Below are 8635 nucleotides of genomic sequence, written 5' to 3'. Positions count from 1 at the left end.
AAAATAAGTCAGAGAAAGACAAATAGTGTATGATCTCACTTATAGGTGGAATTGAAAACAAAAACAAGCTAAATTCATAGATGCAGTGAACAGATTGGTGGTTGCCAGAGGGAGGGGGTTGGGGGAAGGTGAAATGGGTGAAGGGGATCAAAAGAAACAAACTTCCAGTTACAAAACAAGTAAGTCCTGAGACGTCATGTACAGTATGGTGACTATAGGTAATAACACTGTGTTGTATATTTGAAAGTTGCTATAAGAGAAAATCTTAAAAGTTCTCATCACAAGAAAAAAATTGCAGTTCTCTGTGGTGATGGATGTCAACTAGCGTTATTGTGGTGATTATTTTGCAATATTTGCAAATACTGAATCATTATCTTGTACACCTGACACTAATATACTGTTGTATGTCAGTTGTATCTTGATAGAAAACATACAAAGTCTGCAACTTACTCTTAGATGGTTCAGTAATAAAATAAGTATGTATGTATGTGCAGAATAAAAAAGTGAGAAAACAATATAATATGTACACTATGTTATCCTAATAAAATGATGATATTCTAGATGGCATCTTGACCTAGACAGGTTAAATTTGGTGTTTAGGAGGAGTTAAAGGCTGGTAACCAGCAAACTGAGACTTTCTCCTTAAGAAGGATTGAAGGATTGAAAGAGACTTGAAATGAGACTTTATTACTATGTGCACCTTTAGTTGGTGCCCTGCCACATACCACCTAAAAGTGTTCCTTGCATCCCACAGTGTGAAAAGCACTAGGTCATGATGCTAGTGCCTCCTATTTAAATACAGATCTTACCTAGAGAGGCTACGCTTGAATCTATGAGGTTTCTGTAAGGACTGAATCAGATAACAAAAGTGGAAACATCTTGGATAGTGTGGCCCATAATGATCTTGCGATGAATGCTCGCTGACTTTTTATGTGCAAGCTATGAAGCACTATGTAAATAAGCGCTATGTTAATTGATGAAATGATAGTCTGTGATGCAGCTTAGCAGGTGGATCTTGGAGAGGGAAGGAAGTGGCCCTGATTGACTCAGGAAATCCCTAGGAAACTAGATGTGAATTTGAAGAGTCAGAAATGAACAAAAGAGGAAGCACAGAAAAGGTCAGATTCACCACCCATTCCAGTTTGGTCCAGAACTGCCTCTGAGCTCTATGCCACCAAAAGCAAACTTCATTTTGGAAAAATCTTTGGCATCAGTAACTTTCAGAGTTGTTTTTACTCCCCTGGTAATTTTTATTGCATCAAATAGGGAAGCCAATACTAAATAAACAGGAAATCTTCTTCTAATCATTCTTCAAGTATAGTAGGAATACTATGATCACCTATTCATGTGTCCAAAATATTTTCTTCATATCTAATAAATCAGTGTAGAAAAGGAATTTCGTGACTTAGATATGTCAGGCCAACAGAATGTGATCTTAATAATATTTTACCTTGATAAAATACATTGGAATTTGGGAAGCATTTTCACATATTATACCTTATTTAATCCTTACTGCAGACCTTTGAAAATATCCAAAGGCTCTTTTCATGTTCATGAACATTTGTTTGTATAGCATAGGTATGCATGTTATGCTCCTAGAAATCCTAGTACTTACCTTTTTGTTTTTGCTGCAATTTGAGGGGAAATTATAAGAAACATTGTATATCAATTTTCCCATCTGCAATCTGGGGAACTGCAATGTTCATATAAATAAACTACTCAAGATAATTCCAGTCTGTGAATGTTTTATAAGGTAATTTATCGAAATGAGAGCCAAATTTGGAATTGTTCACTGGGCTATGCAGACTGATTCCGTGTAAGCACATCTTTTCATGTGCTTGTTGGCCTGGCACCCCAGCCAGGACTCTGCAGATGGGAAAGATAACTCAGTGATCTCAGCCGGGCAGCACCAGCCATGCCAGGTCATACAATCCACAGCTTTATGGCCAGGACTGCAGAAGCATGGCTTCTGCTCCTGTGAAGGGAGAAAGGACAAGCAGCTGAGCAGATTAGAAAGTTAGAAAAGAAACAGCCTCTGTATTACCTGAAATCGCCCCAGCTTTGGCTTGTCCAAAAACTATTTTCCCTTGTAAAGTCACTTTGTAAGCATTGACCATACCAGAATAATCAGCATTCCTTGTGGCTGGCTGAAGGGTGAGTCAGGATTCTAAATTCTAGCTGCAGTGCTGGGGAAAATGGAAACACACAGTGAATGAGTACATCATGATGTCAGCAGTTTCCAAACACTGGTCAAAATGCTGAAACATGGTTTTGTGATGCAATAAATGCATCTGAATGCCCCCCCAAAATGAGGCAAAGGGTTTGCTAAAAACAAGGCATGGCATTTACCTTCAAGCAGGCAGAAGGTTTGATAAGCTCTGCCTAGCCTCCACCAGTCACCATCACTGCATGCTGCTGGAATTTGATAGATGCACAGGAAATGCTACAAAGTGGGGGGAGGGGTGCAACAGGCTCCCCAAACTCAATGTGGGTAGCCCTAAATGACATTCCCTAAATGAAACCCCTCTGTACCTTCATCAGCGATCCAAATCCAAGTTTCAGGAATTCTTTATCAGTTCCTAAACTTTACATCACATTGAGAGACAAGGATTGCCAAAATGTCAACGCATATAATTTTGTGTAACTGACAAAGGATTGGTAGCCAGAACATATAAAGAACTCTTCCAAATCAGGAAGAAAAAGGCAAACAATGAAATAGAAAAAAATGAACAAAATGGGCCCTTATCAAAATAGGAAACTTGAACAGCTTACAAATATGTGAAGAGATGTTCAATCTCACTCATAATGTGGGAATTGCTCATTGAAAAGATGAGATAATGAGTGAAGACTTATGTTCACACAAAAAGTTGTACATGAATGTTCATAGCAGCTTTAATTATAATAGTAAAAAATTGGAAACAGCATAGGGGTCCCTTCCACGTGTGTTGGCTAAACTGTGGTCCATCCCTACCATGGAATACTACTCAGCAATAAAGGAACAAGCCACTGATACATGAAACAACTCAGATGACTCTCTAGGGAAGTATGCTGAGAGAAAAAAGCCAATTCTAAAAGGTTACATACTGCATAATTTCATTTACCTAACATTTTTGAAAAGGCAACATTTTGGAAAAGGAGACTAGGGATTAGGGAAAGAAATAGGACTAGGGGTGAGGACCATTGAAGGAGATGTCAGCTGTATCTGTAATATTTTAATTTTCTAAAAGCCATTCTTTTGCCGGGTATAAACTCAAATGTTTTTCTTTTGTAGTTACAATTCATAACTGAAAGATATTTTCCTTGTCTCAAGCTAATATTTCTTAAAATGAAGTCTGAGTGAATTTCTTGAGATTTAGAAATTGATCATTGATTCATCCTTGCCAAACTCATAAGCCACTACTGTATAAACTACTGGCCGTTTGTGTTAATGTCCAAGGAAAAGGGCTGGAGACACAGGGAACAAATGTATAGTACTAGCTTTAGGCTCCCCTTTTCTTACCACTACTGCAATTAATTGAGTTAATCAGGTCACAAGCATAGCCCACATGACAGCCCCTTATGAGATGTGGGTGGCATACTGGTTTAGTTCATGCTGAAAACCAGTTCATTTTGGGACTTATAGGGACTCTGTATAATTCTGCAGGTGTCTTTTTCTCATTTCAAATGAGGGGATTGGACCAAATACTCTGAGATTAGACCAAATAATTTTCTAGATCTTAGGTTCTAATTCACCCATTTTTTTTCAATTAAACCTTTAAAAATCAATTCTATTACCTTTGTAGATTATGAGAGCTATATGATCAAAGTTTTCATGTTATGATGCTTTCTCAAAGAACAACTTAAGAGACATTATCTAAAAAACTATTTGGAAACAATTTAAACACACCATATTTGGCTATTCACTACCAATTTCAAAGGTCAAGTAAATAATGTAGATTCTTGATATGTTTTTTATGAATGCATCTACTTTTTCTTCACTTTTTTATTGGAGTATCATTGACATACACTCTTATATTGGTTTCAAATATAGAACACAGTGGTTCAACAGTTACCCATATTATTAAATCCTCACCCCCACTATTGTAGTTACTATCTGTCAACATAGATGTTAATTTCATTGGCTATATTCTCCATGCTGTACTACCATCCCTGTGACCAACTTATATTATGATTGAAAATTTTTGTGCCTCGTTATCCCCCTCACCTTCCCCATCCATCCATCCTAACCCCTCCCCTATGGTAACCAGCCTATGAGTCTGCTGCTGTTTTGTTTTGATATTCCATGAATAAGTGAAATAATATGGTATTTGCCTTTCTCCATCTGGCTAATTTCACTCAACATAATACCCTCTTGGTCCATCCATGTTGTCACAAATGGCAGAAATTCTTTCTTTTCTATGGCTGAATAATGTTTAATTGTGTGTATGTACCACATCTTTATCCATTCAACTATTGATGTACCCTCTGGTTGCTTCCATATTTTGGCTATTGTATATAATGTGGTGCTAAACATAGGGGTGCATATATTTTTTCAAATCAGGGATTTTGTTTTCTTTGGGTAAATTCCTAGAAGTGGAATTACTGGGTCATATGGTATTTTTATTTTTAGTTTTTTGAGGCACCTCCACACTGCTTTCTATAGTGGCTGCACCAACTTACATTCCCACTGACCAGAGGAGGAGGGCTCCCGTTTCTCCACATCCTTGTCAACACTTGTTATTTCTTGTCTTTTGGGTGGTGGCCATTCTAACTGGTATGAGGTGATATCTCATTGAAGTTTGATTTGTATTTCCCTGATGATTAGCAAGCATCTTTTCATGTGCTTGTTGGCTATCTGTTATTTCTTTGGAAAAATGTCTGTTCCGGTCCTCTGCCCATTTTTTGAGAGTTATTTGTTTTTTGGTGTTAAGGCGTTTGAGTTCTCTATATATTTTGGATGTTAACCCCTTATTGGATAAATAGTTTCTGAATATATTCTCCCATATTGTAGGATGCTTTTTTTGTTCTGTTAATGGTATCCTTTGCTATGCAAAAGCTTTTTAGTTTCATGTAGTCCCACTTGTTCATTTTTTATTTTGTTTCCCTTGCCTGAGATGTGTCCAGAAAATAACTGCTCATGCTTATGTTCAGGAGAGTTTTGCCTAAGTTTTCTTCTAAGAGGTTTATGGTTTCATGTCTCATATTTAGGTCCTTAATCTATTTTGAGTTTACTTTTTGTGTATGGAGTTAGACACTGGAGTTAGTCCAGTTTTCCCAACACCAGTTATTGAAGACACTTTTTCTCATTGTACATTCATGGCTCCTTTGTATTAACTGACCATATATGTGTGGGTTTGCATCTACTTTTCTTTTAAGGAAAAAAAAGGTGGGCAGTTTTATTTTGAAATTTTTAAAACTATTTGCAAAGAAAGATTTTCTTTTATCAGTTAGTTTTCAGAAGTAGTTTTAATTTGAGATCACAGTGGAGGAAGCCAACTGAAGAAATGCTCATTAAATTATTAGTCAGTGTTTATATTTGCCTATTCGTCTGTTCACATTCTCTGCACTGTCACTTTAAGGAGTCAGTGGGAAATTGTGGAATTAGGACTCAGTAGCTACTGGGAGGCCAGAAGCTTTGTGTTTAAGCCCATGGGCTGCCTCTGTTAGAGTCATGTCTTCATTTACTCACTCTGACCTTTGGCAGACCACTTAGATCTGTTTCCTCATGGGGATAATAAAAATACTTATCTGATAAAGGGGTTTTGTGAAAACTTTCCAAGAGGCTATAAACAATGCTTGGCATATAGTAAACACTCAATAAATAATAATAATAATGGATAACACTTTAATAATGATTCCTCTATGCCAGGCACTGTTAATAAGAACTTTTTATATATCAACTATTAGCTAGTATTAGTATAACTGATTGCTATTTTAGGATTTAGCTTAAAAACTACATTTCTGCTTCAGAAGCAGAAGGGAGAGGTGAATATTTTCCTTATCCTTAGTTGCATAAGTTCCAGGTCAGGTCACAGAGACTATTTTCCTATTGGCACAGAAAACAAAACATGGAAGGGTTTGAAGAATATATAGTATATCATCTTCATTTAACAGCAGAATCTAAGGCATATGCTATGCAGTTGGGCATTTTAATGGAAATTAAGAGTTGGCAGAAAGTACGGCTCAACTGGAACTCCTTTTAAGGACTCCTGAATCATGCTGAATCATAACATCTTAGCTGGTCCTCTCTCAGGACACTGAATACTTTCTTAAGGCCCTTTTCATTCTGCAAGATCTTCAAGGGCAAGGTCTATCTCTTAACTAGTCACTATTGTAATCCCTGCAATGCTGAGCACAATAACTGGGTAAGACTGAATGCTAGCAGAGAGGAAAGAGAGAAAACACATATCCAGGGGAGGGAAATGTAATAGCAGCCTTTTCTTCAAATGTGGTTGGCAGTTTATCCTTTGAATGGGCTGGCTTTTTCCTTTCTTTTTTTCAAACCTCTCTAGTGAAATAGGTGCACCCAAAGGCATATCCAGGTAACAGGAGCTACCGTAATTAAATTCTATCATAGACCTCTGGAGACAGTAAAAATGCCTTATGATCAGTCTGACCCTATTGATAATAGTAATTACAAAAGCTGGATTTTAGGTAGAGAAGAGCCATTAGCTGTTACTACTCCCAGAGCCAAACAGCAGAGACCACATTATGTTTCTATTCCTTCTACTTAAATCTTTTAAAACATATAAAAGAACATTATGTCTAGTATCTATTTCACATCCACCCTCATTTTTTTTTAAATATTAGCTACAATTCACCCTTGGGTCTATAATGAATAGCAAACATTATAGCAAGCATTGTGGATGGAATGGTAAAACAAAAATCAAGTCAGAAGATATGAACTTATGGTTCCTATAGCAATAACTTGTCCTTGGGTCTGGTGTGGATGCACCCAGGGTGGACTTCCTAGTAGCCTCTGGCATTGTACTAACTCATGGTAGGGTTTAGGAAATTACTACTTAAGTGTCTGAGGTTATCGTAAGATATTATAAAGATAAATCAGGAAGGGGAATATCTATAAGCTGTGTAAGCTTCTTGGTAATAAAACTATGAGTAAGTACAAAATACCATTCTATTATTGGTAACTCTGGTCTTATCACTCAATACATAAACTGGGCAATTCAATTTTACTAGAAATGGGGCCTTTTCATTCTCAAGTTAATATTTTTACTTTAAATTGTCTTGGTTAAAAGAAGTTTAAAAAAAAAACACTGGGCCTTGAAATAGTCCACTCACTCTTTGATAAATGCTACCTTTGAGCACTTTGTTGAGCATAATTTGCTAAATAAACTACAATGATTAACTGAGCATAGTGATTGGAACTCAGGTTTCACGGCTGATTCTCAATACCTGCACTCTTATCCATTCTGCTCTTTTGCCTCCTTGCAAGCGTGATTTCAGAAGTCATACAGCCTTGGGACTGGGAGGATTCAATGAGATGGTACTAGTGGCAAAGGAACAGCTCAAAGCCTATACAGCCATCATTAGAACTAACACTACAAGGACTGTTCATTCCATTTTTAACATCTTAATGTATCTGTGCACTCGATGTTGAAGAGTAGGTCATTATAAAGCAATGAGAAGTGCACTCCTAGGATATACCAACATGGGTTGCATATTAAGCTCCCAGAGCGTATTAACCTTATTAGGAGACTACAGTAATCTCAGGGCCATAAAGCCCAAGAGACAGGGGACTCTTCCATTTTTTTCATATTTCTAATAAAAGCTGTTTCAAAGTGGTACACAAAACTCGAAAATCTTAGTTCACACTGAACAATTTAAATTGGTTTCATCTTGACAGAGTATCTATGCCTGTATATACAATCTCTTTTGGAAAAAACACCGAATCTAAACTAAAGGCCATTCCTGAATTTGATAGCCCAGGCCAGATGGCTCTCCTGGCGCTCCCTGCCACCCCTGAAGTCGCAGGGAATGTCATTCCTACACGTGCTGGACGGCCCCAAGGCGTGCTGTGAGGCAGAGGTCTCCGCGCCACCCTTCCCCATCCTTACAGCCTCCCCAGGGCAGGTCCCGTTCGGCATCAGGCACTTTTCTCTCTCGGCTGCTGGGGCTCAGTCCTGGAGGTGAAAGCCTCAAGGCCTTCCGGGCTCTGCCCAGGCGGACAACAAAGTCAAGACAAATCTCGGGGCCTGCGGCCTCCAGCCACCGCCACTTCCGTGACTTGGCAGCCACTTTTCCCCCCAAACGGAGATGAATCAGGAAACAGGGGTTGGCTCTGAAGTGCGCCCGAGCCAAGGGCCTAAGAAAGCACTTTGGAGTCCAAGAAGAGGGAGGAATTATCTCCTAGCCCACGCTAATCACAGCCACTCCACTGAGACCAACCCCCCGGCATCCCTCTGCCGGCTGCCGGGAGCGATCACCGAGGCCCGGACACCCAAACTCCCCACCCCGCTTCGGGCGGGGCCACGAATAGGCGAGAAAGGCTGGACCCAAGCCGGGGTCCGAGCTTCCAGGTGCCACGGGCGGCGCGCGAGGCACGACGGTAAAAGCCGCGCTCCGGAAGAGGTCCGCCCCGCCCAACCCAGCGGGCGGCTCTGATTGGACTGCCGAGCCCTGAGCGCTGATTGGCCGC

General features: G+C 39.2%; 1 long non-coding RNA gene across 2 annotated transcripts; it reads right to left on the bottom strand.

Annotated features, from left to right (window-relative positions):
* Nucleotides 1-739: 739 nt before the first annotated feature.
* On the bottom strand, nucleotides 740-8515 carry LOC108396834 (uncharacterized). 2 transcript variants are annotated; one of them, XR_012129070.1, is made up of 3 exons: nucleotides 7988-8515; nucleotides 2120-2186; nucleotides 740-1975 (listed from the first exon to the last, which is right to left on the bottom strand). It is a non-coding gene; the product is annotated as an uncharacterized lncRNA (long non-coding RNA). The 2 variants fall into 2 exon arrangements; XR_001853046.3 differs by having other exon boundaries at nucleotides 8055-8515.
* Nucleotides 8516-8635: the final 120 nt, after the last annotated feature.

The sequence above is a fragment of the Manis javanica genome, chromosome 3, assembly GCF_040802235.1.
Source record: "Manis javanica isolate MJ-LG chromosome 3, MJ_LKY, whole genome shotgun sequence".
In the NCBI taxonomy this organism is placed as follows: domain Eukaryota; kingdom Metazoa; phylum Chordata; class Mammalia; order Pholidota; family Manidae; genus Manis; species Manis javanica.
This window is presented reverse-complemented; position numbering and strand designations above follow the sequence as displayed.